Genomic DNA, 8,401 nt, shown 5'->3' with positions numbered 1-8,401 from the left:
TTTACTTATCAGACTGTAGCTCTGCACTGTTTGATATTATAGTGTTTAAAACTAGCATAAAACGTGTTTGAAGCCACAAAGCTGTTTAAAAGTTTGGGGTAAGATTTATTAAATAAATACTTTGACTCAGAAAGGATGCATTAAGTTGATTAAAATCGACGGTAAAGATAATCATTGTCACATAAGATTGTTTTTTAATTAGAAATAAAAGCTCCGTTTTTTTTTTAAATGTTTCACTTTTCACAAAAAAAGAAAGAAAATTAAAATTAAGCTGCACCACAGTTTTCATCATTTATAATGATTTCTGAAGGATCACGTGACACTGAAGACGAGTGGATTTTAGCTAAAAAACAAAACAACATTGTATAAGTATGTTAATGTATGTTATTATTCTTAAAATATTACTGTTTCTACTATATTCATAGTTAAATAAATTAAGCATAAAAGCATAAAAATTTTGCAAACCTCTAACTTTTGAAAAGTCTACTTCAATATAAAATATTGAGACCTTTTTAATTATTATAATTTTTTTTTTTTTGATTGTGAAAATGATTTCCAAAGGTAATCCTGTGTCTCTGAAGCTATGATGTGAGCAAGCGGATCTGAGGTCTGAAGATTAGCTGGTGATACAGTAGATACAGAGAGTTTTAGCTGACATTACTGCACAATGATACACAACCTCTGATCATTCACTCATTTCAAGTCAAATCAATTTGCGAGCAGAAATGTGCTGCAAAATTTGCTCCCTCTCTTTTGCAGCTAATGCATCTTCTGATTGCATTTATCATCGAGTGCTTCACTAATGACCGTAAAGCTGAAGCCCTTCCTGTCGCCACTCACACTGATTCCATGGATGAATTACCATCTCTTCCCTTTTACTCCACGCAGTTAAAAAATTAAGGTCTGGAGGTTCATTTTCATTTGTCATCCTCTTCAGATGTGAGAAGTTGGGCACAGAACTCTTGACCATGTCAGATATTAATTGTATCCTCTCATGTTCCTCTGGCTCCTGAGTTCATATCAAGGCCTCTTGTCTAAATCCAAATAGAGAGGAATAATTAATGTGGCTGGAGTGTTAAAGAGGATTTATGTTAAGATTTTGACAGTGGATATTATGGTGGATCTCATGTCGCATGCTAAAGTCTTTTGAAGACATTTGCTTTGTGCTTCTTATTCAATTAAAATGATCTACACTCTTAAAAATAAAGGTTCATTATTGCCGTCTATGGTACCATTGCCCCCAAATAAAATGTGTTTTTCACTCTTAAAAAAATGTTTTTTCTAAGAACTGTTCACTGAAAGGATATTTTGGAGCCTTTATTTTTCAGAATGTTAGAGAGATGTGTAATCTAGGTCAAATACACCTTAAAGTGCTAGTTTTTTGTCAAGTTGTTTCAAACCCATCAGACCCGTTGTTCATTTCGAGATGGAGCTAGAGAGATTTCTGTTCCATTCCTCCTATGCTTCAGAAAGTTCATAAAGACAATGACTCAAGTTTTTTAATTCAAGTCTTCTGCAGAAAGATGATTGCTTTAAATGATGAATTTCAATGTAACTTAGGATGTTAAATGTTGTTTGATTCACATAGAGCTCATCAAATATGGCTAATGGAATCTAAACTATACTTGTGTGAGAACAAACCTAATTTGTTCGTCTATGTCGATCAAGTACGGTTGAGCTTCCATTAGCAGAGTTAATTTGCTCTATGCATGTTTATATGTACATAAAAAAATGTATGTCTGTTCATCATGCAAAATAATTGGCTCTTCACAAGATTTGGATAAAAACGCTCGATTCAAATGGGTCACTTTTACAATGTGTTTATAAATTATTTGAATCGTGAAGTTTTTTGGTGCAGTTGGAGTGGCATGGAGGAGTAATTGATGACAATTTTCATTTTCATTTTAAAACTTTAAAGGGGATACTCCACCCCAAAATGAAAATTTTGTCATAAGTCACTTACCCCCATGTCGTTCCAAACCCGTAAAAGCTTTGTTTATCTTCAGAACACAATTTAAGATATTTTGGATGAAAATCGGGAGGCTTGTGACTGTCCCATTGACTGCCAAGTAAAGTACACGGTCAGTGTCCAGAAAAGTATGAAAGACATCGTCAAAATAGTCCATCTGCCAACAGTGGTTAAACCATAACGTTATGAAGCGACGAGAATACTGTTTGTAAGCGAAGAAAACAAAAATAATGTCTTTATTCAACAATTTGTCTACTCTGTGTCTCTCCGCATTAACGTTTTTGGAGAATATCCACTGAAAGCAAGCAGCGTATGCTCTTCTGTGTCAGCCGCGACATAAGGATACATTTTTCTACGTGTATTTACGCTTTGATTTAAAAAAAAAAAAAAAAAAACAGTTCAACCTTGTGTCACGGTCACGGATGAAGCAGAAGAGCGTACGCTGCTTGCGTTCAGTGGATATTCTCCAACTTTGCTCTACAGTGATGTGGAGAGACACAGAGGAGACAAATTGTTAAATAAAGTCTCCAGCCTCCCGATTTTCATCCAAAATATCTTAAATTGTGTTCCGAAGACGAACAAAGCTTTTACGGGTTTGGAACGACATGGGGGTAAGTGATTAATGACAACATTTTCATTTTGGGGTGGAGTATCCCTTTAACCCTGCTTTTGATTGCCACAGGAAGTCAAATATTAAATAAATAAAATATCACATAATTGCGCTTACAATAGAAGCCTAAGAGACCGGAACAGCTTCTGTTGTAAGAATAGTATGTAAACACACTTCCTGTTCGTCTATGTAAGCCTGGGTTATTCAGATCTTGTCCTGGAGGCCCAATGCGCTGCAGAGTTAAACACACCTGAGCATGCTAATCAGTGTCTTCAGGATCATTAGCAAATCACGGGTAGGTGTGTTTGATCAGGGTTGGAGCTAAAGTCTGCAGCCCATTGGCCCTCCAGGACAAGATCTGAATAACCCTGATGTAAGCCGTGAATAGATCGGGAATCTTCCTTCAAGAAGGTGTATGGTGCAGTAGACTTCTGGAGACTGTATATGTTGAGTTGGATACTCCAGTGACAGCAGTTTCCCTCTGTAATTATGATGGACTGGAGGTTTCAGTCTGGTTTTTGGGTCTCCGGTTACACTTGTTGGCATGTCAGCTCTCCTCCTCTCATTACCTGGTGGCGCCTCTGCATCCCTGGCCTGAGACAGCGCCGAACCACAGGAACTCATCCCAGCCGTCCGCAGCAGGCTTACAAACCTGATACCTCTCCTTCGGAATCCCAGCGTCTCAGTCCCAGATTTCCCAGGGGGCGGGAGACACAGACATGCCATTTCCCCCCGTCCTTATCATGTTCCCAGACCTTTGTGTCCCTGTGCGTCCTCGTATGCCCGAGGGACAGCAGTTCTCCTCAAACTCACTCTCCAGGCCGCTCTTATTCTGCCTTAATTGAGACCTTCTTTTGACATGCTGACAAGCCAAACCCAAACACGGTTAAAGTACCCAGGTTTGACATCTTTTAATTGTGTGTCCCAACAGTAGACTGATGGCGGTGGGGGGGATCAGGTGAACACTCTGATGTGTTTGTGTGTGTAACAAAGCAAGGGTCTCTAGGGGCTTGGTGTAAAGCGTCACGCTATGCAAACACACACAAGCACACATGCACCTCACTCTACTTCAGACAGGTGTTTCTCCTGCTTCACATTCACTGTAGATTCAAACACCTGACTGTTTTTATCATAGCTGGAGTTTCTACGCCAGTCCATCCTCCGATCAAAAGGGTCTTAATTTAAGTATTTCAATAGAATTCAATCATATTAACTCGTCTTTAGATCATTGTTATTGTTGTGTACGATGAGCTTCAGACTATGCTTCCACCCAGTGCAGAGGATATATCAGACATAGTTGATATTTTGAACACATTGCTTTCATTTCCCATGTCTTCTAGCAGCAAGACGCATGTTTCTGTGTGAATTTTTGCTGTTTTCATAATGACTTGAAAGTCAAGTCAATGTCAGTTGTTTAGTGTTTGATTCCTAGTCATTTGAAATCAGTTGCTTAAGGCTGCAATATAGTTGTGCACTTGTATTTCAGCCATGATAGAGACTTTTTAAAGTCATGATGAAACCGAAATAGTGAGAGATCTTTTCTTCTTAAGTGTGACGCACATCAAGTGTAACTGATTATCGAGAAAAAAGTTGTTTTCACCTGAATATTTTTAAATGAAAGAAGTCATTTACATAAAGGTCTACACCTTGCATATACAGAATATATTCCATAGCAATCCTACATTTATTTTATTATTATTTTGACAGGACTTCAGCTAGCTAAGACAAAGTCATACTGAATTAGAACACTAAATGTGACTTTGATTCGTTCGTTTCCACAGTTAATATGTATTTAATAGCAGTATGAGTGTAAGAAAGCACTTGTTGACTGCATCTGGTTATAATAATTGACTTTGACTGAACAGTTCCAGTCCTGTGCTTGTTGGTTTCTGTCACTGTGATGTATGTCGGTAGAGCTGAGACTATAAACAGTCCGTCCTGAATCCTGGCTTGATAACACTCAGCCCTGAAGCCCTGAAGCCCTTTCCTGCTAGAGCCACGTACCAAAACATTTATACTTTTTTTGTCGCCTTCATCCGATGAGCTAATTTTTTACATCGTATTTCTCTCGCTTGCTTGTTTAACGTTTTGTTTTCTAATTGACTTGAACACATGTTAATGGGCAGATGTCATTAGGCCAAACGAGCCGTGCTGAGTGACCTCCGCTCATGGCGACTGAAGGCTTTTGTTTCTCCTTCACAGAAAGTGAACATGTCACACTTTCTTAGCTCAGACAGTTCGAGAGATTTCTATTTGAGCTCCTCGGGAGGGGGCTGTCTCGCCACACAGAGCACAAATCAAACAAGCAGCACAATGCCAATGTGCTGAAACAAAACCAGTTTCCCTTTAACGCCAATTAAGTCTCGAGGCCGGCTTTACCACAAAATCCTAGCTGAGATTCACTCGCCATGCAGCAAACTACATTTGCATAATTTTTAAACAAGTGACTTTCCTTCTGAAAAGAAAAGGAAACATAGGAGCTGCTTGGAGAGATTGTTTGTAACTGGTGCAGAGGAATAAATCCGGTCTCGCTGCGGTCCAGAGCCGAGGCATTGATCCCTTGAATCTAACGTCTGGCATATCGTGCAATTATAAGAGCACTGGAGTACAATCAACTAAGATCAGGAGTGTGACCACACACACACACACACACACACACACACACAGATAGTATCTGGGCAGGCAGACAGGAAGTCTATGATGTTGTGAGGTGATGGATCTGTTCTTACACTAATTCAGTTTAAACCTGCAACATGCGTCTGAAATACTCTTTTGTAGTCCTGCATCCAACAGTGTTTATTTTCATATTTTTATTGAATTGTTGGGAAGACTAACTGTGATATCTTCTGAATGGACACATCTTGTCCCTTTGGCATGTTGTCAGACTATATAGGGTACCCTATACAGTATGTGCACTCTTTTATAAACCCTATTTTAGGCTTTACAGCAACTATGAAACAAAAATAAAACCATGGTTTTCTCAATAAATGAGCTTCATGTGAAAAACTCCAAGAATACAGTTCATCCTTTCAGTTAAAATGCATTTATTTTATAAAATGTTTTGCCATGTGTGTTTTTATTGTGTTCAGTTGTTGGCGATTACAAATATATGATCATTGACTTTTAGTTTGTAGGACAGAATTCACAAAAATATTTAAATTTAAAAGGGAACTGAATGTTGAAACCAACATATAAACGAACTGAACTGAGATGTAGTGGTTGACTTAATTAATAATAATAAATTCAACGTGTTTTCTGTAATTTGAGTTTGATTTTGCCTGCTGGACAATAAAACGTGGGTTGTGACTGAGAAATGATAAAATGGTCAAAATAAATTATATATGTTATTACATTTTTAGTAAGACAAAACCACACAAATACCATTATGAATAATCATATGCGTGGAAAATGAAATAAAGAGGTAATGTCTCTGTGTAAGTGCAGGCTTGTATATCTGTGCTTTATTCAGTCTGTGCTGACTAAAGACTGATTACAGATCTGTCTCGTCTGGTTCAGGGACCTGTGGGTCATGACCCTGATCACAGACTGATTTCGGAGGAGAGAACCTGTCTGTGTTTTTGCTTCAGAGGCCGTGTATACATTTGTTTAACAGTTAGCGTGTATTTCTAAAACAATACATACACAATACATCAGGAAACACTTTTAAAAATGACTTATGCATATTATGTTATATAAGAATAATTGTTTGTTTGTATTGTACTGCATATGCAGATTACAGATAACACAATAATACCAAACATTTACCAGTACTTTATTAATAAATTTGTCTATTTAATCTTTTTTTATGGGCTAGTTGGAGCAGATAGTGATAGAAAAGCAGTCAACAAGTGTCCATAATACATGCACAATATTATTATATTATAATTTATAGACTAAGCAGAAGCAACTATCCAAGTATAGTTTTGATTTGTTAAACTCTATTTGGTAACTGCATAATTTCAGTAATCAAATTTGTGTTATGATGGCTATTATTTCTTAATGTGGAAAATAGTAGTGATATACATTAGGTGTGTATTACAAAACCACATTGGTCTTCAGTTTACAGTTTTGTTTCCTTGCCTTGGGTTGCCCAGCAGAAAGCATATTGAATGCTGTCATCCTACATTTTTTTAATGAAACCAATAATCATATCATGTAGAAATTCTGGGGTTTCCTTTTTAGTTTTGATAATTTGTAAAAAAACAAATGTGTAATGAATGGATTTGAAGGATTAATTGGGTATTTTTCAGTTGTTCACAGAGAGGTTTTTTGGGTTTTAGGCAGTGTGATCTTACTAAAGGAATAGGAATGTTGTCAATGCCGCGAGGAGACAAGCTGAAGTTTCCCAGATGCAGAGAGCTAATTAGCCTTGACTATTCCCATGATGCCGAGTGTGTGAGAAACCAGAGGAGTGTGTGTCCGCGAGAGGAAAACACTAGCAGTACACTCCTGCACCTCAACCTTTAGGACCTGCCTTACGGTTTACATAATGCAAACACTCCCACTTTACAAGCCATCAGGGAGTGAGAAACTGTCATGCAGTAACAGCGTTATTCCAGAAAGATGGTTTGTGAAAAGAAAAGTGAAATAAATGCCATGGGAACCTGTTCTCTATGTGTATGTGCATGTCTATTCTGTGGGAGTTTCATGTTGGACTGTCTTTTTTTTAATTGACATTTGTCAGACAGTTTTTACAGTTACATTAAACTTCTCTCTGGCCACTTCAGTCTTTTTCCTCCATCCTCTCTCTCCAGGCCTGTAGCCGTTCACTGTTTTTTTCTGAGGGACTGTACAGTAATTACAGGTCTGTGCGCTCTCTCTCTCTCTCTCCTACACCTCTGCCACTCTTCCTGCTGGGCTTTTGTGTTCTCCACAAATCCTACAGTGTGCACACAACTTTATTTAGGAGCCATGGAAGACTCTGTCCATCCAGTGCTGTTTGGCTGTATTCTGCTCCCGCTGTTTAGAGCCACGTCCTGCATCTCAACACAAGCTTGAAATGACATTGGCTATACCACAGTATGCACATTAGTATGCATGAAAAACCTGGATGGCCTTGAATACTTCCATTTTCAGTGTGACAACTGAATCGGAAGCAATATCAGCAGTGACTTTAACAATATCTTGTGTTGTACTCGCATATAATTCATCTTATATATGCAAATATTTTAATGCATTGATTACCTATTAGTAAACTTTTGTTTTTAATAAGTTCGTTTTATTCAACAGAGATGCCTGAATTGATTTTTTTTTTTTTTTAATAAATGCTGTTCTTTTGAACTTTCTTTTCATCAAAGAATACTGAGTTTATTATTATTTTCAATGGTGATATTAATATGAAATGTTTTTGGAGCTGCAAATCAGCATATTAGGATGCATAACTGATTACATGTCATCTGGATTATGTAATCAGACTCCAAAAATTAAGTTTGTAATTAGATTATACTACATTTTAAAATACTTAAAATCAAACTACAGTTACTTTTTTAAATCAAAGTAGGTCAAAAATTATCTGAAAGTAATAAAAAAGTAGTCCAATTATATTACCTAAAATGTATAATGTAATTACAGTTTTGTTTCAATCGGTAACATGATACAATTAATAATTAATCTACCACTGTTTTCTGAAGGATCATGTGCCACTAAAGACTGAGTTATGCTGAAAAGCTTTACCATTACATTTTAATATATTCAAATAGAAAACAGTAATTTTAAAATGTAATAGTATTTCACAGTTTGAATGTTTTTCTGTATTTTTTGATCAAATAAATGCAGCTTTGGTAAGAATAAGAGACTCCTTTTAGAAACATTAAAACTATACT

This window comes from Carassius auratus, chromosome 34 (assembly GCF_003368295.1).
Source record: "Carassius auratus strain Wakin chromosome 34, ASM336829v1, whole genome shotgun sequence".
NCBI lineage: Eukaryota > Metazoa > Chordata > Actinopteri > Cypriniformes > Cyprinidae > Carassius > Carassius auratus.
This window is presented reverse-complemented; position numbering follows the sequence as displayed.